Source organism: Dasypus novemcinctus, chromosome 3, assembly GCF_030445035.2.
Source record: "Dasypus novemcinctus isolate mDasNov1 chromosome 3, mDasNov1.1.hap2, whole genome shotgun sequence".
NCBI lineage: Eukaryota > Metazoa > Chordata > Mammalia > Cingulata > Dasypodidae > Dasypus > Dasypus novemcinctus.
This window is the reverse complement of record NC_080675.1, coordinates 8,653,555-8,677,899: the sequence shown is the minus strand read 5'-3', so window position 1 is coordinate 8,677,899 and position 24,345 is coordinate 8,653,555.

The window sequence follows — 24,345 nt, the reverse complement described above, 5'->3', positions numbered from 1 at the left end:
AATTTTATATCCTTCTTGTTTCAATTAATGTTGTGTTATGAAGAGATTTCTTCCTTGTCTTTTATTCTCCTCCTGAGGGACATACTTCGGTTTCAGGCTAATTTTCATTTTGTTTGGTAAAGATAATTTTTCATTTTATTTGAGAGAGAACAGAATTCCTGAGTTCCTTTTAGGCCCTTCAACGATTGCTATGTGTCCATTCTCTGGATTTCAACAGCTCATGGAGAGTTTGAACTAGAAAGAATAAAATCACCTGCTACTAATGCCCCAAAGATTGGTTGACTCTAAGAAAGGAAATTAGCTGCAGTGAGCTGGCAGATAACCAGATCCCTCTTTTCCAGAGAGTGACAGGAGACCCAGAGGTGAAGGGGACTTGCCTGAAGCCCCAAAGTAAGATGAGTGACTGAAGCAGGGCCAGGACTTCTATCCCAGACACTGCTCTTGACAACTCCATGGGGAGGGTGAGAAGGTGTTTCATTTTGGATTAGCTGTAAGAAATCGATAGAGGGGAGAAAACCACACTTTCAACTGTGGATTATCATGGTGTTTCTTACCCTTAATGAAACTGTTCAGTCCAAGCCTATTTGGGAATCTGGCGTAGTATCCTAAGTTAGTCATAACAAAAAGAGATGGGCACACTTTATTTCTTCACTAATGTGTATATGTGAGTTTGGGAAGAAGGGTGGATGGGAGTGTGGGGTCGTACAGTAAGATACAAATGTAATCCCATTATCATATCAGGACCTTATTCCATCTTGCCATGATGGATTAAAGGGAAAAAATCCCTGCTTGGTGGACTGTCCAATTTTTCCTTGGTTGACCACCAACCTGGCCTTAGATATATCAATATATAATGGCTCATTTCATCCAGGAAAACTTGGGGAAAGTTCAAGTGATAATCATTCATGAATTTTTCCTTTGTGCCACACACAGTGCCAGACAAAGGAAATGCAAAACAAGTTGTGTACCACACCTGCATCCAGGAACTTTGCAACCATGAATTGGAGGAAAAACATTGGATAAAGCACTATGACATTAATACTTATACATAGGTAGAAGTTAGCATAGGAGACAGACAGCTAAAGCAAAAATACAAAGGGGGGGAGTTGTTTTTATTTGGGGACTATAGGATAATTTTTCATATGTGCTAAAGGGTAACGAGTAGACCAAGGGATGTCAGTCAAACAGTCATGCATTAGGAGGCAGCTTTTTAGCTGGGTGGCCTTGGGAAAAGCCCTTCTTCTCTCAATGCTTCCCTGTCATTAAGTGTAAGATGAAGCCAGTGCTGGTTTCTGCCTTATGGGCTGTGGTGAGAAGTAAACGTCATAATGAGCAAAATCATCTGCCTTGTACCTGAAAACATTAGGTACTCACCGAAGAGCAATCATAAGAAAAAGGAGCTATGTTTCTCATCGTCATCAGTGAAGGACCCCATTTGACACTAGCATGACTGCTTCTGATTCAGGAGTAAACTGCTCTTGTAGGTGGCTGCCACAGCCCAGGTAGCCATGTCTCAAAACAGGGAGACCCTAACAGCACCTGTGTGTTGAGTACCTACTATGTGTCAGTGTAAACACATTCTCCCTAACCCAACACCTAAACAAAGGTGGAGACTGACATCTGAGAAGACAACATGCCCACTCTTATGCTGTCAGCTGGTCAGTGATCCACAATTAAAGCTAAGGCCAGTTGGACGTGCTAATCCCCACGCTTGGGGCCACAGTCTGTGCTGACACTCACCAGTTTCTCCCTGGACTGGTGGAAGGTTCAACAAGGTGATACATGCCAAAGCACACCAGCAGAGGCTCCCCGACTGTGTCTGTCTAGTCAGGCATTACCTGATGCTGCCATACAACAAACAGCGGCTTGACACCTACGACAGGCTGGCCCAAAAGCAGACACTGGGGATACAGAATTGAATAAAACTTGTTTTAAAGGTTTTTCATAGTCCAGAGGAAAGAGGACACTGTGGATGGTGTAGTAGTCAGCCAAAAGGGTGCTGATGCAAAACACCTGAAATCTGTTGGGTTTTATTTGAGGTGGGAGTTTACAGATACCAGGTCATAAAGCATAAGCTACTTCCCTCACCCAAGTCTGTTGCCATGTGTTGGGGCAAGATGGTGGCTGACATCTGCCAAGAGTTCAGGCTTCTTGGGTTCCTTTCTTCCTGGGGCTCCATTTATCTCCAGATTCAGCTGCTGTGCCCTCGCCACAAGACCAGCTGTAGACTATCAGGCAAATCACTCTGTCACTCTCCCCAGGGCTTCTGCCATGTCTGGGGGACCAATCCTATTCCTATATGTTTTTCTCCTGTGTGTTCATTTCCCAGGTTCCAGCTTAAAACTCCAACCTCCCTTCTCTGTGACACAGCTTCTCTCTGAGGGCACGGGGACTCAATGTCCTACCGACATGGCCCAATCAAAGCCTTAATCATTATTTAATCAAGTAAAAGTAAAACCTCTGAATCCAAAATACCCTTATACTCCCAAAGGAAAAGACCAGTTTACAAACATAATCCAATATTTCTTTTTGGAATTCATCAATAATATCAAACTGCTACAGATGGTAAATGCAGCACCATATAATAAGGATCAGGAGAGGGTTGCCCGTTAAGGTTGGTCCCCTAATGACCCTTTCTGTTTTCATCTTTCCGGGTTGCTTCCCCACCTCTCACCTGCCTGTTTAGACAGATTCTCGGACTTTCATGTCCCTTTCCGCCTATTTCATGGAGGCTTCTCTGCTTACTTATGTCTACAGAGTTTACATAAGCCCTTCTGCCAGAAGCCTTTCTCCTTCCTGACATTCAATCAAGAAATCATATAACCCAGTACTTAATGTAAGGTGCTGTTTATCTGTTCTTGTTTTATACTTTAGTTTGCATTTGTGATTCTATTTATGATTATGAAACTCATGCTTTCCATTTCACCTAGAACAGTAATTATCACATAGTAGGCAGTTAGCAACTCTGTTTGGACTTTTCAATTTCTAAGCACTCTGAAAGGGAAACAGGATCTCTGGAGCCAGAAGCTGGTGTTATGGAGTCTGGCCAATCGAGAGCTTCCTCTTGATTCTCTTGCATCTAGCTTGTTTGCCTAAAGGGGCCACTGAGGTTTGATTGATCACAGGGAGCCTTTAGGACTATGGGTGAACCTTGCCTTGTGCTGTAAACAGAATGTTTTTGTTAAAACAGGCCCTCTATATTGACAAATCCAGTCCCAGGTCCTCAATAGAACATTGCTTAAACCAAATCAAGAAGAAAGTTGCTAATCTCCTTTATCTAGGTGGCCCAAATAACTGGGATTTATTTGATGACGTAGATCAGAGTGAAGGCAAATCTATTTTAATGCTTCATTTTTTTTTTAAAGAATTATTTTTATTTATTTCTCTCTCCTTCCCCCCAACCCCAGTTGTCTATTCTCTGTGTCCATTTGCTGTGTGTTCTTCTATGACCATTTCTATCCTTGTCAGTGGCACTGGGAATCTGTGTCTCTTTTTGTTGCGTCATCTTGCTGCATCAGCTCTCCGTGTGTGTGGTGCTACTCCTGGGCAGGCTGAACTTTCGCTCTGGGCAGCTCTCCTTATGGGGCACACTCCTTGCGCATGGGGCTCCCCTACACAGGGGACACCCTTGTGTGGCATGGCACTCTTTGTGCGCATCAGCACTGCACGTGGGCCAGCTCCACATGGGTCAAAGAGGCCCTGGGTTTGAACCCTGCACCTCCCATGTGATAGGCAGATGCCTTATCCATTGGGCCAAGCCCGCTTTCCTATTTTAGCTCTTCATTGATTGATGTATGCATATTATCAATTCATTCACTGTATAAGATTCTTTTCCCATCAGATTGGATTCTTGGTGAATCTTTGAGTGCTCAATCAAAGGACAAGACACCCATGCCAGCGAAACCATCTCTTTAGTCAAGCAGTAAAACTGTTGCTTCCATCAGCTATGATCTCTCTTTGTGTATATGTGTGTGCATGTGTGTGTGTGTGTTTCATTTAATATTTTCAACTTCTAGGCACTGACTCACTTGAAAGTGTGAGGTGTATAGATTTCTCCATTAGCGCATGTCCTTTGGGAGCAGAGTTTCTGTCCCAGCTCAATGTCTTTGTGGGTTCAGTTTATGTCCCTGCCAGGAGAAAAGCCTGGGTTAATTTCCCTGCCTGGAGACAACGACATCTGCTTTGGAATGTGAGCTGTGAATATATGAACAGATCTGTGTGGAGAATGTATATATTCTCCTGGAAAGTTTCCTCTTGGTCAAAATAAAGCCATTGGAAAGAGTGATTTTGAACCTCTTCATTTAGCAAACTCTGCTTGCATAGCAACCACATCTCAGAGACTGGGAATGCTAATAAGGAATAGCTTTTTAGGGCAGGGCTTCTGTCCTTGAGATACTTGGAGTGGATATGCCCTCCTGAGAAAGTCCATACACAAGGTATATACAGTAGAGGAGGGTTCTATGAGGTAGCGGGTGGCCCAAAGCCAAACTTGTCCAAGCCTGAGAGGGGCGCCATCCTTACAAATACAGGCTCTGAAGTCACACAGACACTGGGTCTCAAGTCTCTTTAGGTCACATTTTAGCGGTTGGATTTTGAGGTTAGTTTGACTTCCCAATATTTCTAAGTTTCTTTCTTTTCTGCTGTAAAATATAAGTGCAGGTCAAATGTGCAAAACCCTTAGCACTCAGCACATACTATCTGTGAACACATGGGTATATTTCTTCTCCTTCTCCTTCTCCTTTTTTGCTTACTGGGCAGTAGCCAACTTCCAGTAACAGAGATGATGAAGTAAGGTTTTGAAAGATAAATAAACTGCATGTGCTTAGCAAAGCTACTGAAATGATTTAAGGTTTTTGAAATATTGTGACGTAATTAATGTATTTTGCATATGGAAAGAACATATCTTTTTGGGTTTCAGAGGGTGGGATATGACACTTTGACTTTGGTGGATCCCAAAAAGAGATGATGTTTTTTAACTAATCCATTGTTGTATGAGACCATTTGATTGCATTAGATTCAGATAAGAGACATTGATTATATCACCTGATTAGATCATTTTGATTGGATTAAGCTAGTGAGGCATGATTCATGTTGAGTATCCACACTCTTGCTGGGCCTTATATAAATGAAGACACAAAATTGAGACACATAGAGAAAGGAAGCTGCCATATTGATCCTGCCATGTGAGAGAGAAGACTACAGGAAAACAGAGAGGAGGCTCCAGGAGCCTGAGAGATCTGGAACCAGCAAAGCACAGCAGCATGGAAAGTAACTCCTAAGGGGCTGGGTCCATGGAGCAGCTCAAGGCTTAGGAGAGGAGCTGAGTCATAGCCTGATAACTATGCTCATTTGCGCTCCAAGAAACGATGAGCCCAGAGAGGAAGACAGGGACCTCAGCAGACATCAGCTGCCATCTTGCTTCACCACTTGGCAGGACACCAGGATCAACTGTAGCTGACTAGGATGAGAAAGCATCTCTGATGGTTCCTTGATTTGGGCATTTCCTGGCCTTGGAACTGTAAGCTTTTACCCCATATAAAATTCCCATACCATTTCTGGTACTTTGCATTGGCAGCTCTTTGGCAAACTAAAAGACACAAGGAAAACTAAGGAACATGAGGGCAGAAACATCCTGGAGAGAAGAAAGTTTGTGTCAAGACTCAGAAGTATGAGAAAACTGGAACATTTTCAGGGATGAGCAAATATTTGAAATGAGTGACACAAAAGATGGATTTCTGGACTAGCCAAGGTAAAAGGTAAAAGGTGTTGGTTGAAGAGTTGAGGTATAGCCTAATAGGCATGAATCAAATCAAAGGAGGTCTTGAATGGTAGGCCAAGGAGCATCTACACTATCCTGGAAGTAACCAGACCTTCCTGGGAAGATTGGACCAGAAGATTAACATGCCATCAGCAAGAATATGGGTTGGAGGAGAGCTTGGAAATAAATATGTCCAGAAAGACCAAAAAGGAGAAGGTACCTAAAGACGGGCATTAATACTGAAAGAAGACCCCCAAAAGGAAATACACAATAGATGACTCAGGCTTTTCTCTAAGGGGCGTGGGCTGGTCCTCTTCCCCTTGCAGGCCTGGGCATGACTTTTCCTTCTTTAGTTCATGAAACAACTGAGCAGTTTCAATTTAAGTTTGCATTTGCAAAGGATTACATGACTGCAGAACTGGCTCCAAGCATTTCTGCCAGATTTAAGATGTGGATTCTCTCTCCTGATGCCTCTGTTTGTTGGCTAGGGGTGAGCTGAATCCCACATAGCTAGGAAAATCTGCCTCTAGGATCTTCTTCTTCCTATCAAATAGCATAAGCAAGTCTAGAACTTTTAGAAGATCTGAAAGGATGATTTGGGATTAAAAGAGAAGCAATCTATAAGATTCCTTCTTCTCTGGTTCTATTTAAAGGAGATTATAATTTAAAAAGGAGTGCCCACAAATTTTCAGGAAGATTTCTAATGTATAATGTAACAGACCCCTAACAAAAATGTTTTCAGTTTATTTAGAACTGGTGCTAAGAAACACCTTCCCCTGCCCTTAGAGATCGACATGCCCAGTGGAGGACACAGGTGTGAAAATGCTAGAATAGAGGCTTTGAAGCAATAAGAATAGGAGCCCAAGGGGGGGTGGTCCTGCCTGCCTGGGAGAGTCAGGCAGAGCTTTTGCAGGATGAAGAAGACAAGACTTTTGTGCCAGAGTGATGAAGATGTATTGGCCATATGGCGACCATATTTTCCAAATCAAACGTTGGGATACATGATCTGACCCATGGTCTGATGATGGGACTGAATATTTGAAATCAAGACTGCCCAAGTATATTGGGACATATGGCCACCATAACCAATCATTACTGTGCATACAGGGGGCATGATTTGATCCACGGCATTAACCAAAGCCAGTATCCAGGCAGACAATTTGCATTACCACTTCACTGCATGTGTGTAAGAAGTGTATTTCCTGACCTTATCTATTGGCCTAGGCAAAGGCTAGGGCGCATTAATTCAGAGCAATCCTAAACAGAGCCGGCATTCCAAAATGCTAAAATGTCAGGGCTGGGAGGACCCTTAGAGGCCACCTGGTCTAAACTTCGTCTCATCTTTGCACCAATAGAGAAGCTGAGGCTCAGAAAGGGAAAAAAAAACTCTCTCACCAGCATGAGGCTACAACAGATTTAGGACTGGGCGGCACACTTCCAAAGATCAGCTGTGTTTTGTTACTTCCACCTTATGAGGGCTGGATTTGGGGGCTGCCCCACCGAAGTCCGTGATTTGTGAGCAACCCAAACACTTTGGTCTTGGCCCCTCTAAACTGCCAGTAGATTTACCCCCTACCATATTTGATGGCCTGGAGCTCAATCTGCCTGAGACATTGGTGAGTTTCCCAAGCTGAACATATAAGGGCTAAGTCATTTAAGGCACAGAGCTGGTGGTTGTAACCAGAGTTGGCAATGCCAAAGAAATGCCCCTCCCACCCTCAATCCTATATTTTGCTTGTATTCTCCTTGGTGGTGAGACAGTAATGAAAGGATATAGCTCCTAAGGGAGTATTTATTTTGTGAGCATGCTGGAGCCTGCTCAGTCTTAGCTGGGCAAGTGGCCGTTCTAAGTCCTCATGCCTTTCTCCAAGCTCCAGGGAAGGACTGGAACCCCACCTGATAACTGAACTCCTTGATCCCTAATCCCAGGGCCTTTCCCACTCGGGAAGAATTACCAGAATTGCCTGCTGCCAAGAAACACTTAGTGCCTTCACAGCCAAAAATAATGTAAGACGCCTTCCCGGCATGAGAAAAGAGTTTACAAAGAAGTGGCTTTCTCTCGGGGGCTGACAAATATCAGCCCAGACCTCCAAGATTAAAATACAGGCAGACGCTCTTCCCCCTGGCGAGGGTCTGGGCTGGAGGAATGCTAATTTAAAAGACCAACCAATGGCAAGGCCTGCGCTGCCTGGTTTGTACGCCTTTTGCTCTGGAATTCCAAAACAATCCCGCCTCAGGGATCCAGAGCTACGTATGGGTGTGGTTAAGGACCACAAACACATTTTCTTTTCTTTTTTGAAATTTTTCTTTTCTTTTCTTTTTTGCTTTTCTTCTTCTCTTGTCCTCTCCCTTCTTTTCTTTTCTTTATCTTTTTCCTTCTCTTCACTTTCATTTTTCTCCTATCTGAACTGAAATACAATAATGACTCAAATTAAACAATTTTTTCTCTGTCTAGATGCTGTTAGGATATAAAACATTCTCTCAATATACAAATAGTTCTGACTCATCAATCATATGTAACCATCCACCCATCCATCTCCTGCTACTATCCTCCCCTGCTAGGCATTTTTCCATACTGCTCTTCAGTTCAGCAGAGATTTTCTGAATCACGTGTAACTGCCAGGGACCCGTGCCATGCACTATGGCAACAGAAATGCATGTGACCTATGCCTGGAATTATAGCTATCGCTCACAATCTAGGAGGGCAGACTTGTAATTATGGTTTCATGAGTGCTATAAGGTTTGATAAGTGCTTGATAAGGGCAGAGGTCTGGGTTTATTCTGTGCATTATTTAAGTGAGTAAGACTTAGCCATTTGAAGAAGAAATAGCTTGGAAACACTCAACTGAGGGGTTGGTAAGGCAAAGGCACAGAGATAGGAAGTAGTAAAGGGTTTGCGGAAGAACTACCAATAGCTGGGTATGTCTAGAGTGGGCAGTGTGAGGTGGAGAGTGATAGCATCCAATTGGAGAGCCAAAGTGGTACAAGTCAAAAAGGAGGATATCAGCCATTAGTCATTCCAATAAGTGTGGCCTTTTTCACCCAATCCTGCCATGCACTTAGGGTGACAACTTAGATGGTTTTCCTGGGACTTAGGCTATTCCTGGGATGCAAGACTTTTAGTTTTAAAACTAGAACAGTCTCAAGTTACATCAGGATGAATTGGTCACTTGCCATGCACTGTTCCGTGCGGTAGGCTGAATAATGGTCCCCCAAAGATATCCACTTCCTAATTCGCAGACTTGTGAATATGGCATAAGGAACTTTGCAAAGGTGATTAAAGTTAAGGATTTTGAGATGCAGAGATTATTCTGGATTATCCAAGTGAACCCCATGCAATCACATGGGTACTAATAAGGGAATGAGAGGAGAAGGGTCAGAGTCAAAGAAGGGACATGTGATGACAGAAACAGAGGTGTGAGTCATGCAATTTCTGGAGTGGACCACAAAGCCAAGGCAGGCAGGCAGCCCTTTAGAGACTCTAAAAACAAGAAACCAGAAGCAGAATCTCCTCTAGAACCTTCAAAAGGAAGACAATCCTGCCAACACAAATCAACTTTAACACAAGTTAACAAATCAACTTTATTGAGACATATTAATAAAGCATAAATCCATCCAAAGTATACAACCAATGGTATTCAGGTAATCACATATTTGTGCATTCATCACTTCAGTCATTTTTAGAAACCTCTCAATATTCCAATAATAATAATAATGAAGAGAAAAAAAACCATAAGACCCATTTTGTAAAATAACTGAACTGTAAGAGAGTAAATGTGCACTGTTTTAAGTCACTAAATTTGTGGTGATTTGTTACAGCGATGAGAGGAAACTCATACACTCTGCTTCTCAAAAGATACAAGTTAAGAGACAGGGTCCAGCTGGTTGCATTTCAGTTGCCATTGGACAGAATTCAGCTTCTCCCAGAAGGGTTTTATTACTTTGGTGAGTACAGGGAGGCAATGTGTGGAAGATTTAGAGCACAATGAAAGACAGTACATTTATTGATCCCATCGATGATCTGGCTGGAGCAGGAGTCAGGATGCTTCTGCTATATGTCTGGCTCTGCCATTCCTTGTTCTTTGAACTTCCCTGGCCTCTCTGGTTCTTATTTACCTCTAAGGCAAATAAATGAAGTAGAATTTATCACCCCAAATTTATAAACCTTTTGGATGTTCTTAAATGATTCAATTCCTCACGTGTTTGCAGTTTATATGTGACTGAGTATCATGCATACATTTTCAATGGAAGGTAATGTTGCCCCAAGGGACTTAAATTGGTTCTTGGGGGCTAAAAATATTACTCCTTTTATGTATAAAGGAAACACATACAGATGGTGTATAAAGAGATATACAGTATATCTGGTATATTAAAATTTCATGAGGGAGTTGGTAGTGGAAAAAACGTCAGAGAAGTCTCCTTGGGAGCATACTATTGAAAAAAAGTTGGGAACCACTTGTCTAGAGAATGTACATATTGCTATCCATTAAACGATCCAGGCAACATGATGGAGTAGGGAAAGCTTGGGATTTTTTTGGACTCAGACTGGTATGAGTTTGATTTGACTCTTCCACATACCTGTGGACTTGGTCTCCTTATGAGTGAGACAAAGATAAAAGGCTAAATATTGTTAGTATTTAATTAGATAAAACATATATATGTCCATACATATATGCACATGTATATCTACATACGTGTGTCTATATATTTGCGTTTGTATGTATGTGTACACACACACAATACAGATAGCACAAGGCACGGCCCAAAGTGTTTGCTTCATAAGTGATATCTCTATCCTCTTCCTTCTAATCTTTTTGCTTCTTGTAAAATGTGTAAAACGCCCCCCTGGGACCAGGCCTCCTCCCTTGGACTCCTTCCCCTTTCTGTTAATACATGATTTTGCTCATAAAGTGAATCGACATACAAAAGCTTCTGGCTTCATATCAGTCTCTATTAGCTGAGTCCAAAACACGTGTGTTTGCTTATTCCAGAAGCCAAAGAAGCCGAGAACACTGGCATAGGTTGTCCCTTTGGCAGATGCTAAAAGTAAGGCAGTGCACAGGGTGGCTTGCCCAAGCTCCCCCTGCTGGTCAGTTTCAGTGCTCCAGCCATGGTCCCAGGGTTTCTGGCATGTTCCAATATGCCAAGGTCCAAAGGCAGTGGGGAGCTGAGGATTCAGCACAGCAGGTCTGTTCTGCCTGATATGCTTGCATTATTACCATTTTGTCCACATAGACCCTGCAAGTATCTCCAAAATCAGACATGGTGTAGTGTCATCCCAGGTGCCTACACTCAAGAGTGGCTGGAGAAACGGCATGTGTGGCTCGTTGCTTTCACCATAAAGACAACGTGTCATGCCACCACGTCCCCTTTCTCTTTATGAAGACCCAATGGGGAACTATATATGTCCAGGCTCAAAATGAGGAATAAAATGGGTTTTTAAGGGCATTGTTTTATTTTTGTTTGTTTCTTTTATCTGGTGATCATTATGAAATGTAATTAATCATGTTTTTCTCTTTGCTTGGGCTATCAAGAAACTCAGAGCTAGATTTGTGCCAAGTCCCTAATATTTACATAGGGTTTTCCTGTTTTTTTTTGTTTTTGTTTTTGTATTGTTTTGTTTTATTTTGTTCTTCAACAGTTCAGGTCAACAAATTATTTATACCACTTATTCTAGACACTGTAGAAACCAAGAGGCTCCAGTGTAATTGGTGTGGCTGGCAGGTAGAGTTAGTCTAATTGAGCCTTATTAATTTAGTGGGAGGAGAGACACATTGGGGTTCTGGGAACACAGTGGAGGGGCATGCTCCCAGCTGAGGGAATCAGGCAATGCTTCCTGAAGGAAGTGGTGTTTGAACTAAGGGTAAAAAGACAGGCAGGAGAAGAAGGCAGTGGAAAGAACACCCTAGCTGGTGGCCACACAAGGAATCCAGCATAAGGCTGTGAAAATAGAAAGGCTGCTGAGGTCAGTAGAGATGATGTTTTGTGCAAGAAGTCAAAGTATAAGGGAGGAATGATGTGGAAAGAGGTAAGTGAGCAAGTGCACCTGGCCAAGGAACCTGGATTTTATTCTCAAGATGATGGGGAATCTTTGGAGCAGTTTAAACAGAGATATGAGATGGGCACATTTATCATCAACTGCCCACTGAGAAACTGGAGTAACCTTAGCCTTCATTTCCTACTTCTACTCTTTCCCAGCATTGCCAGTAAAGAGTAACATCAAGTGTACTTTTCTCTTACTGATTCTGTGACTATATTCTGCCATTAGTACCAGAGTAGGTTGGGGTAGTACAAAAGTCAGGCATACTGCACCTCATTAAAACCAAAACAATGTCTCTTTGAAATCAAAGGCACTTATTGTGAGGGAAGCAGATGTGGCTCAACCAACTGGACTCTTGTCTACCATATGGGAGGCCCTGGGTTCACTTCTCAGGGCCTCCTTGAGAAGGCAAGCTGGCCTGTGCCCGTGGAGAGCTGATGGCCAGGCCTGCAGAAAGCTGGCACAGCAAGATGATGCAACAAGAGGGAGACAAGCAGACATAGAAGAACGTGCAGTGAGTGGGCACAGACAGCAGACAGCAAGCAAGCCGGGTGGGAGGGGCGCTAGATAAATAAATAAATAAAATAAAGCTTTTAAAAAAAAGCACTTATTGTGAACCTACATGCTACATGTGCTGGACAAGTTGCATGTACACTCCCATCACAGCCCTTTGAGTTTGGTCTCATTATCCCCAAGCTTGTCTGATGTCAGATGGCAGACTCAGATCAACTCACCCCAAGTCTCTTTACTTCCACTTGAACTGCTTTCAAACTTGCTATTCTACCTCTGCCCATTAGTTAAACTCTTGGCCACCCTCTGCCAATGAGGTTGCTCCTTGGCCCATTCAATGTCATTGCAGGGAGGGATAACTATTTAATAATAGGCAGTGCTCTGCTCAGTAGGTCTCTGCCTTTATGTCGATTTCTGAATGCAGAATCTCACAACAGTTTAACATACTTTTACCCAGGTGTTTTTATTCTCTAGGGCTGTCGGTAAGAAATGACCACAGATGAGGTGACTTAAAACTACAGAAATGAATACTCTCACAGGTCAGGAGGCCAGAAGGCTGCAGGCGAGGGGCCGGCGGGGGGGTTCTGCTGGAGGCTCGTTGTGGCTCCATGGCTTCTCTCCTGGCTTCTGGTGGCTGCTGGCAGTGCCTGACCTTCCTTGACTATGGCTGCATCGTTCCAACCTCTGCCCATCTTCTCCTGCCCTGCTCCTTTCTACACCTCTTTTGTCTCAAATCTCCCTCTCCTTTCCCTTCAAGGGACAGAAGTATTGGATTTAGTATCCATCTGGGTAATCCAGGAAGATCTCATCCTGAGATCCTTAATTTCACTATGCCTAAACAATCTCTATTTCTAAATAAGGTCACATTCCCAGTTTTCCAGGATTAGGACTTGGGCATGTATTTGCAGGGACAAGATTCAACCTGATCCGCCACTGCAGAGATGAGTAAAATGAGATTCAGAGCACTTAATAAAATATGAGATTCAGAGCAGTTGAATGACTGGCCCTTCGCCGACAGCTAGTAAGTCAAAGAACAAGCCTGGAGATCAACTCCTTTGATTACAAATCATGCTCTTCTGGTCTCTTGATCTCAGAAATGATTATCTGGAAATGAGATAATTGGTTTCGAGATACACACATAGCATTCAGAGTCAAAGAGAATCAAGGATGAACTAGTTGGGACATCTAGGAAAGAGAAGCATCCTTTCTCTTCTGTGGGTGGGACTAATCATCTATTAATGTGTAACAGATTACCCCCAAAATCTACTGACTTAAACAAAGCATGTTTTGATCTCACAGTTTGTGTGGGTCAAGAATCCAGGTGTGGCTGAGCTGGGTGATTCTCTTTCAGGGTCACTCAAAATTAAGGTGTCAGATGAGCATGCAGCCACGTTGAGGGTTGGCATGGAGAGAGTGCTAAAAGCTCACTCATGGGGTTGTCTTCACTGACTAGTAGACTGAGGGCCTCAGATCCTTGCTGGTTATTGACCAGAGGCCACCCTCAGGTCCTTGGTTAATGGTGTCTCTGTAGATCAGCTCCCAAAAGGACAGCTGGCTTCTTCATGCACACAGGCGAGAAGAGCCAGAGGCAGATATCGGACTGAGAGGAGAATCACAGTCTATTTTAGCCTCATCTTGGGTATGACATTTCATCATTTTCGCCATATTCCATCTATTAGAGGCAAACCACTAAGACTAGCCACCGTCAAGGGGAGGAGATTACACAAGGGTGAGAAAGCCAAAAGATGTGGATCATGGGATCATCTCAGAGGATGACTACCAGAGGGAACCACTGAAGCCGATCCTCGTTTTTTTGGTGGATAGTGGAATGGGAAGACATAAGGAGTAAAACTACTATGCCAGCCATTTTGATGTAGTGATGAGAGAGCTGGGAGTTTCCCAGAAGCCATAGCACAGAGCCTAAGCGTATAGAAAGAAGCGCCCAGAAAGAGCAGATCTTTGGTGATATGATTGAACTTGATCAAGCCTTACCTGAAGCCAGATATGTCTGAACTGTTCAGATACCATGAGCCAATAAATTCCCTTTATTTCTAAGGATGATTTAGAGTGATTTTTCTGTCACAGAAAATTCAAGCAGTAGCACGATACTGTAGAGAGGATATACACATAAAATAGTCAAGATAGGAAAAAGAACTATAAGAGTTTGTCTCTTTGGATGGGTTACCAAATACAGCCACGGTTTCATCATTCCTGATCATTTGCTTGCTAGTGACACACATTACTAGCTGTGGAGGCCATTCAGCAGCTCCATGGTAGGGTTTCCAGCTGCACCCACATTTACTCTGTGTGGTGGAACTCCTTCTCATAGTTTATCAGGAGCCCCAAAGTCAAGCGACTGATTAGATTGAGAGCTGACTACACCTGAGCACACAGCCAAACCCTCCAAATCCCAGGGACTATTTCTTTTACTGTGTTCACAGGTGGGTTTTAAACAAAATTAGTAATGAGATCTTACCTCCAAATCCCTTCTCCCTGGTGACTTCACCGGGGGCATCAGCTGGTGTGGGGAGCACTCGAGTGGCCTGTGTTTTTCCACTGATGTTGAAATTCTACCATTTCCCCACTCTGTCTCTCCACCTGCAACCCCCCACTTGGAGACAACTAACCATTAACCTGTCCTTTCCTGTTGCATTAAGGATTTGTTAACCACAGCTTCAGCCCCCATCCTTTTACTTTCCCAAACTCCCATCAGCACGTGGAGAAAATCACACTGCAACTGGGAGATGTATTTGTGTTGTGGCCTTTTCAACTTTTTAAGCATCGTCATATGTGTTATTTCACCTTTTCTCCTTCTTACCCAATAAACAGCGTCTGATCTATAGCCTTCAAGTTGGTTTTCTGATGGGAATTACAAGTGATGGAGACACACCTTCTGCTTCAGGGACTGTGTCCCTCTCCCAGGTGGACAGCCAGCTCCCCCACAACCTGCTCTGCCTTGCTCTTAGAGGTAAGAAATAGCTGTTCCCTAGAGATACGGTTTCTGACCCATAAGGAAAAAAAACCACAATGGGATAATAGGAAGGCTGTGTGTTTTGTTTTGTTTTTCATCTTTTTCACATTACATTTGTAGAATTTTAATGATTAGATAGTAATGTTCCCTTTTATTTATCGACTTTAAAATTTTAATGAATGCTTCTGGCTATGATTACCTAATTTCTATATTTAAAGCAACTAGACATACAAGTGTGGAGCAAATTGTATTTCGATGTGATGATATCAAAGGGTAGCAAACGCTGTGTAAGGATGGATTAACCAATAGTCAAATTCAGTTCTTACGAGCCCCAGTTAGTTCTTTAAATTGAAGAGGCATTGACGAAAGGAGTAGAGCTTATTCTTCTTGTTCTGGGATAAAAATCTGCCATGAATTTGTTTATATATTCTGTTGTTTCTTTATCAACCCAGGAAATGGTCTAATGCCTTATAGTTGTCACTGTAAGTAGACTTTTGGGTGGAATTTCTCTTTTCTACACAGAGAATATTTAACATGGAAAAAGAGGGTCTAAGTGTCCCCTCAAGCCATTTTATTCTGGAAAGTTCACAGAGGGTAAGCACAGCAGTACCCTATTAAACTACTAACAGGCGTGGAAAATGGGATTCCCCCCCATCTTGTGGAAGTGGGTTCCTAAAATCACTGGGAATCTCAAGTCCTAAAGCCACTTGTATATTCACAACAAGTATTTTAAAGAGTACCTTTTTCAAGGGTCCACTGTACCAGGCACTAGGTAAGGTGTTTCATTTACATCATTCCTTGTCCTTATAGCAATGTTCAAAGGTTTGTGCTATCATTTCATACTGCAGATAGGGAAACTGAAGTTCTGACAGATCACATAATTTGTTAGAGTCATGTATTTCTTCAAGATTCTAGTCCAAGAATGTCTGATACTTAAACTTTCTTTCTCGCCCCCACCATATCACACTGTTTTGTTGTTTCATCATTTCTTTCCTTTTTTAGACATGTACACCAGACCCTTCTCATGTTCTATTAGAGTCAAAGTTCATTGGATTAAGAAAGGTAATTGATTGACCAATCTCCCCGTCTTTTGCTGAAGCTTAGAGAGATGCAGCCGTGGACCTCTTGAGATTGGGGGGCCCAAGCACAGGTGATAAGGGCCCAGGTGAGACCAGATAGGGCAGGAGGTGTGGTGGCTAATGGACTCCTGCCACCCGCCCACAGGAACACTGGGGACCTGGAGGCTAGGAATTGTTAGCCAGGCTAAAAGAGCATTTGCAGTCTTCCCCAGGGATATCCATTTAGCCTGGACAATTAGGCCATTTAAACTGACCATATTTTGTGTTAAAATCAAGGGAATTCCCAGTTCAGCCTCCCTGGCTCTCTCAACCTCACCGGGTAAGGAAGCTGATGAGAGAACTCAGGGATCCTTACAGGACCTGGCGACCAGAGGGCGACCCCAAGGGGGCCCCCCGAGAGCCCTGTGTGGTCTGACACTCATTGGTAGGGGGTTGGTGGAAGGGCAGAGAGCAGAGAACAGGTCCTTGAATGCAAAGCATTCGACGTTATAATGAAGCCGTAGAAGGAAAGCAGAGGATCACAGGGGTGGTAAGAAATTATCAACCATAGGAGGTGGGCTTTGAGGAGGTAATTTCAGAGCATTCTGGGTGACCTGCTTGGCTGGGAAGGAGAGGCACTGGGGTAAGTCCTGTGGAGAAAATCGCCCCTTGCTGAGTCTAGAAGGATGCTGAGGAGCCAGCTGGGTGCAGAAGGGCTGTGTGGCTTTCCAGGAAGATGCGGCATATGTCTGGGTAGTGATTTTTTTTTAATTTAAAGAAGAGACTTCATGCATTTGTAAGATGACCTTTAGATACTTCCCCCCTTCAAACCCTTCCCCCCACCATCTCCCTAACCTCCTGTTTCCCCAATATAGCAAATTCAAGTCAAGCTGTAGTCTGTGACTTTCCAAGACCATCGAGTTTTATTAACCATTAATCAGTAAATCAGTCACTCTGTAAATACCCTTCTCTCTACCCTCAATTCCAGCTGGAAATATCACAAAGGGATGCTCTCTGCTATTCTCTCCCCCTACTGTAACCCCTCTGGCCTAGATGGAACCACACCTCCTCCAGGAAGTCTTCCATGATGCTCCCACATCCCTCTCTTCTCCATCTCTCAGAACTCTCTGGAGAATAACAAAACTATATTCATATTTCTGTCTAGACCCCCTTGTTTTGAGCAGGCATGACAGCCCCCAGGTTCCTTGTGAGTTCTTGGATGACAGTGTTCTCGCTGTGGAATTCCTCTGATTCCCCCAAGAGATCCTGAATGCAGCGGGTCTGTTCAAAACACTCACCAGCTAAACGCATGTTTCCTGATTCCTGACTCAAAAAAATGTTGGCGTTCTTGCCAAAGGGAAAATAAACTTTACCATGACATGTTTGAAGTCTCATTTTATTTTAAACAAATTTCTTCTCCATTTTTAGCTTACCAACTTACACTGATTAGAAAGGGACTAAATAAGTGGCTGTATAAAGAACATAAAGTACAAACCTCAGGTACAAGTGTTTCCTTTTCGGATTACTGAATCTGATTTGTGATTCTGGTACTTTAGAGTTTATGGAAAACTTCTGGAGTCATTATCACCTTTTCCTTCCTAACAGTCTAAAGGAGGACTTCCCACCGACTTGGTAGATGAAGTAGCTAAGGCACAGGGAATTTCCAAACATGCAAACTCAGTAACCCCAGGAGAGGAATCGGAAGGAGGTATAACTGATGTCAAATGTCACTTCATTTTGCTCTAATGCACTGTCCCTGGCTTTACAGTGTTTTATTTAAAAAGCAGATGCAACTGTATTTACCTAAAAACATCAACAAGTGGTCTGAAAACTTAGTGCCACATGGAAGGACAGACACCCACTTGGACTCAGTGAGGTCTGCAGAGGGTGTATTGTCTTGATGGAGTGAGGCACGGATGCCTTTCTCCTCCTTCATTTAAGAATTAAAATTTTATCTTTACTTTCAAGCCCAGTGCAAGGATGTTGCAAAAACCTCCTGTAATTTTGGAATCAAAGGTGCTGACTATGAAATTTAGCTCAGATGGGAAAACCAGCATAACTGCTGCAAACAGGGATGCTTCCCAGTCAAGTAGAAATAGAGGAAGAAAATTCAAGAAAGGAGAAGCCAACAGTTGGTGCTCAAGTTTCAATGTAATTTACCAGTTGGAAAGGACAATTGGATTTGAGTTGAACTTGCTGAACTGGAGGAGACAGCACAGCCCAGATCACTGGGCCTTCTGGCAGAGGGTGAAGGACTGTGGGTGCCTGAGCTGAAGGGTGATCTTTTCTTGCTTTACTCTTCTTGAAGACAGCACCTGGGCTAAGTGTTGAGATGTGGGCTGTACAGTACGAGCATGTACATGCAGAGTAGAAGGCATTCAGAACAGGGATCAAAAAATAATAATTAAGAGTGAGATTTCTTTTTATGGACAGATATAAAGACTGTACATACTTACTGTAAATGACAACAGAAGGAGAGCAAAAAGATAATTGAAGGATTGGAAAGATGAAAGGGCTAGAGGATCTGCTCTCTCTGGCACAAGGGTCTAGAATTGCAAAACCCAGAACAAATGCATGATGCTAAAATGCATGTTGCTTGGCAGAAAAAAAATGCCCATGTGTGTCTATTTAAATGGGGAAATTATTTTCTCAGGAAGAACTTAGAGTTAGTAGATGATTCAAAATTGATTCTTAGAAATGTCAAAAATGCTTTTGCAAGGGAGAAACCATGTACAGTCAGTAAAAGAAGAGCTTGGAGAATCTGCTAGAATTGTTGTTTACTATGACCATGTAACATAAAAAAAAACCATCTGGATTGATAAATCACATGTACATAAGCAGAGACTTGGGAACAGAAAGAGGGTCCCCAAGTTTTTTACAGCCATGCTAGGATATAGGCTATCTCTTTACAAGAAGAACAAGCATAAGCCTCAAAGAGAAAATGAGTGTATTTCTGAAGGTGTGAACTCAGGTATATCCAATGAGGGGGAACAAGAAATCAAACTGAAGTGACAGAAGGCTGATGTACCATTTTTTGAGGCAAGGCATGAAGTTAATCCTGTAGTTGATCCTGAGAACAGAAGAGACAATTCATAATTTGTTCAAAAATACATGTTTCCATTTCATTCATTCATTCATTCATTTATTCATTCATGATACTGGAACTCTTGAGGTAAACAAGGGAGAAGGCTCTATTTAAGAAGTAAACTGCATACTGAGCAGGAGTCAAATGGGTTTGGGGAGAGAACAGCATGTGTGAAAGCCTCCCCCAGAGAGGGCAGAGCCCAGGGCAGGAGGAGTCCAGGATGGCTGCAAATCCAGGAGGGACCAGAGCTATTGGGCAACTACACCAAGATCCTTGTTAACCAGGTAGAGGCTTTTAAATGTTATCCAAAAATCAGTGGGGAACCATTGGGAAATCACAAACAGAAAAACAGCATGGCAAAGTTTGGGCTCTAGAAGGATCACAATGGTTGGGGAAAGTTAAATGCCAGAGGCAGGAAGATGGAATGGGTTTTTGCTGCTGAAGTCCAGAGAAGAGATAAAGGTGGCCTGGACTCTGAGGGTAGGGGAGCGGAGTGGAGGGCTGGAGAGACTGGGCACATTTAACACTTACTGAAAAGGAAGAATCCACGGGCCCTGTTATTTTCTCAGATAGGTGTGTCGATTTTGAGGTGGGAATGAGTGAAGACATCTAGGTTTCGCTCCCATTGAGCACTGAGTGTATGGTGCTACCATTAGCCCAAGGACACTGAAACTGGAGGGAGGGTGATTTGGGGGGAGAAGGAGAGTGAAGTGAAGGGAGATGAAAGTAAAGAGAGTTGTGAACATATTGTGTTTGAAGGCTCCGCGAGGTTGCCAAGTTTCAAAACAGCCATCGCATACATGAACATAAAGGGTTCAGAGTTGCTAGCCGTGAGTGGTTGAGAGCTGCCTGGAGACAAAGGAAACTCCAAGAGAGAATGCACTCGATTACGGTCTGACCCTGCTGAGGCAGAGATGGATAAGACAAACTTAGTGTAACTGTTCACAAAAGTCAGGAGGCCTTCTCAGAGAAAGCAACCTTCGCGTTGTGTCTTGAAGTCTGGCCAGGAATTTGCTGAGAAAGAAGGGATTCCAGGCAGAGGGGACTGCAGGAGCAAAGTCAGAGTGTTTGAAGAACGAGATGTAATTCCGTGGATCATGTCCAGAGGATTTGTGGCAAAGGGATGACTGGGACGATCCTGGGGAAAAAACTGGGATTTGGAGCAAGAGCCTGTGCTAAAATGTTTTTTCCTTTTTTATTTTGTTTTGTTTTTATCTTACAGCAAGAGGGGGACCTTGGAGCTTTATAAGAAGGTAAATAACATGCTTTATCCTGGTTTAGCATCATGTCTTCAGTAAATACCTTAGAAACTATAGGAGTTAGGACTCCAAGTCCTAGTGCTCTGAAGAAGAAGGGATAAACCCAGAATTAAGATGCTAGCAGTGGAATTTGAGAACTGTGGTGGAAAAGAGACATATTAGGAGAGAATCAATAGGCCTTCGAGATTGATGGGCCGCAAAAGTGGCAGCCCCTGGGAGCTGGAAACCCTTAGCACAGGCTCCTGCTCCAAATCCTGGTTTGTCCCAGGGCCTTGTCAGGCATCCCCTTGTGGCAAACTGTTTGGACATGTTCCATGGCATTGCTTCTTGCTCTGCAAACATGCCAGGCTGGGCTATGAGTCTTCGCTTTCTGGGAAGACAGGATGGGGAGCAAGTTTTGAGGTGAACAGGTGACAGTTCAGTCCAGGTGAACCTCATTCTACAACTGATACCCGTTTAGGTATTTCCATAAAATCCCTAGGCAGAGATGTTGATGCTGGTTAGATGCCTGCAATCTGAGAGGGGAGTGGAAGTACAGGCCAACACAGTAAAGGGATAATCAGAATCTCAGTGATGAATTTCCATCTGACCCCTAAGGTCAGGGCAGAGACCGCCCATCATCTCAAACCATGCCCTGACCTTGTTTTGGTGTCTTTGTTAGGGAGGGAAACTGCCTTCAATTGACCGCCTTGTTAACTCACCTGGTCAAACCAAGGTAAATACCCACTCTGGGGGGTGGGATGCTCACCCCCATTTTATTGGCGAGGAAGCAGGCTCAGAAACATTAAGCAATCCACCCATGGACGTGGCTTACAAGTGACCGAGTTCCAGCTTCCAAGGGGCTTTTCCTCCTCTTTTCCATCAGCATTCCTTTCGGGCACTGGTCACACGGAGTGCTGCCATGATCCTGGAAAAACAGCTGGCTGACCCTAGAACTTCCTGTCATTTTAGCGGCTTGCTCAGGACTAAAGTTCAAGTTCGTGGAGCAGGGCACATGTGGATGTTTTCATCACCAGCCTGGCGGTCCTGGGGTGTGGATGAAGGCACGTCAAGGCGGGCGGCAAAGCTGTGTTCCAGGTGCTGCTCGTGCACTTCCCCTTGGCAAAACCCCCATCAAATCCCCACTGGTACCAGCTGGGACATGAACCACAGGCAGGTCTGGCATCCCACCCCCCATGCCCCCATTTATTGGGTGCCTGCTGTGTGAGAGGTAGCACGTGGCCTTCTTTTCTCAATTCTCAGGTTAGTGAGGCAATACCATCCCCATTTTACAGGTACAGAAAATGAAGCTTGAGGGATTTAGGTAGATTTTCCAAGGTCACATCTCAATCAGGAGCTCCCTATGTCCCTATGCACATGGTATGTGCATGCTGCTGAGTAATTTTTTTATGCCACTGAATCCCTGTTATTCTATAAATACTGGCAGGAAAGGCCTCAGTTTCCCAACTCTGCACCCCCAAAGCTAAGCAGTGTCGGGCACGTGGTAAGGCTAATGACATACCTGCAGCTATATTTGTGGCTAAATGAAAGACTGCTATGGGACAGGTATTTTCCTGGGCCCCGGAGTTTGAGTATAGGTCCCCCTCTCCCCCAGTTTTAAGTTTGTGTTGCAACCGTTGTTCAGCCTTCATTGTCTATATCTTATGAGGAAAGCAGTAGTATGATCCTCGTTTTGCAAATGTAGAAACTCTGCTTCTGAGAGATTAATTGCCCTGCCTCAGTTCACAGAGCTGCTAAAAGAGAGGGATTTGAACCCACAACTTCTGCTCCCTAATCCTAAGTGATGTGCACGTATATCTTGCAGCTACCAAGAGGCATTGGCATCCACAGAGATTTCAGTATTCACAGAGGTGATCACACAAAGTAAACTGAGGAATGCACCTCTCTTCTGTGTTGCTTGGGTTATGCTGTAGGTTTCAGCAGTTCATGAATCTGCACTTTTGAGTGGGAATAAATCCCAGCTGGGGGGAGGAAAAGATAGGCCTGAGAAACTGTTAAGTCATCAAGAGACCAACTGCTTCTTTGGTCAACGATTCCTGGCTTATTTTCTTTTTTATCTCTCTTTTCACCGCAGCAGTAAAAGAGATGGAACCAGAGATGGTCCAGGAGAGCCTTGCCCAGAGTGTTGTCCCAGCCACTGCACTGTCGGGGAGTTGGTAGGAATTAAGCTGTGAAAAATGCCAATATGGATTATTGCCATAATTGCTTTCTGGAAAACAACAAATCTAATTCCCAGTAAAATGCCATTAGAATTTGCCAGGTCCTCTGATGGGGAAAATAAAATGCCCTTCCTAGAAATGTCTCATGCTCTGTGGTTTCTAGAAAGATTCCAAAGTCTCTGCTGAGAAAGATAATGTGGTGATGCGATTTGGGAACCTATGCTAATTTGCCTGCATGGCCAAATGTAACGAGGACTCTTGTTAAACAATAAGGCAGGGCAAAGCCCAGGGTGGTGTTTGCTACTTTGCGTGAGAAGAATGGCTCTGGCGTATCATTCCACCTGCCTTTTAGTAGCCATCCATCCTTGGGCCCCCTTTTAAGGTCATGAAACCTTGATTCCATCATCAGTAAACTGGGGCTGGTGCTAGAATGTTCTTCATAGGGTTGTCAGGAGTTTTCTATAGTTTAATCCAAGTGAAGCACTCAGTTTTGTGCTGGGGACCCAGTAAGGGCACACTACACGTTATCCATGATGGCGATGACACTGATACTGTTCTCTTCTTGCCCTGTCTCCTTAAGCTGGTGTGTTGCCGCTGCGCTGGTTCACTTACATGACCCCCTTCTTCCCTGCGTTGATTGAATCGTGCTAAGCAGAGAAGCCTTTCCCAAGGCAGCTTTGTGGACCCACAAAGACCAGCAATGGTTCTGGAGTAATTGCTAGCACTGGCTAGATGTCGGTGGCCCTGAACTTTACGGAGGGAGGGTTGTGAGCTGAACTATTAGGTGATGAAGTGTGCAGCAAGAAGACTCATCTCCGTTCTTGTGATAATTGAAATTCTTTCAATTCATTTCCATCTTGGTGGGGCAGAAACATGTTTTCAATAGTGAGCAAATCTTGAGGGAATCCATTGACCTGAGCAGCCATATAATGTGTGAAGTTAATGGACAAAGATGATATTCATCTTCAGTTTATAATAGCATTTTCTTCCGCAGCACCTAAACTTCAGGGCGGCGAGAGACGCAACTGGAACGACAACTGCACCGGGCGGCAGATGCGTGACCTTGGTTGTATCTAACAATTATTGGATCTCTGGTGAAATAAAATAAAAACCAACACAAGTTTTGACACTAAGATAATAAATTATAAATTATGGAAGTCTATGCCACCGAGGATCTTGTAAACAACAGGCTGGTCTCTTAGCAACAGACCAAGGAGAGCAGGTTGTTGATAGGAATGGAGCAGACAGGATTGTTTTGCAGTGATGACTACCAAGAGCAACATTTTAACACCTGTCTGTGGCCCCTCTGCCACCCAGCCCTTGGCCCTGGACCAAAAGTTGTCCTGGGATGTAAGCCCCCCCCTCCCCCATTGACCGGGTACCCAGGTCTCACAGAGAAGACAAAAAAAAGGCAGGCACAGAAGGAGCCAGTGGATGAGTGCAGGTACCCCGCATGCCAGTGGGAGAATGAGAAACGGGGAGGGGTAAATAAATAAGTACATTCT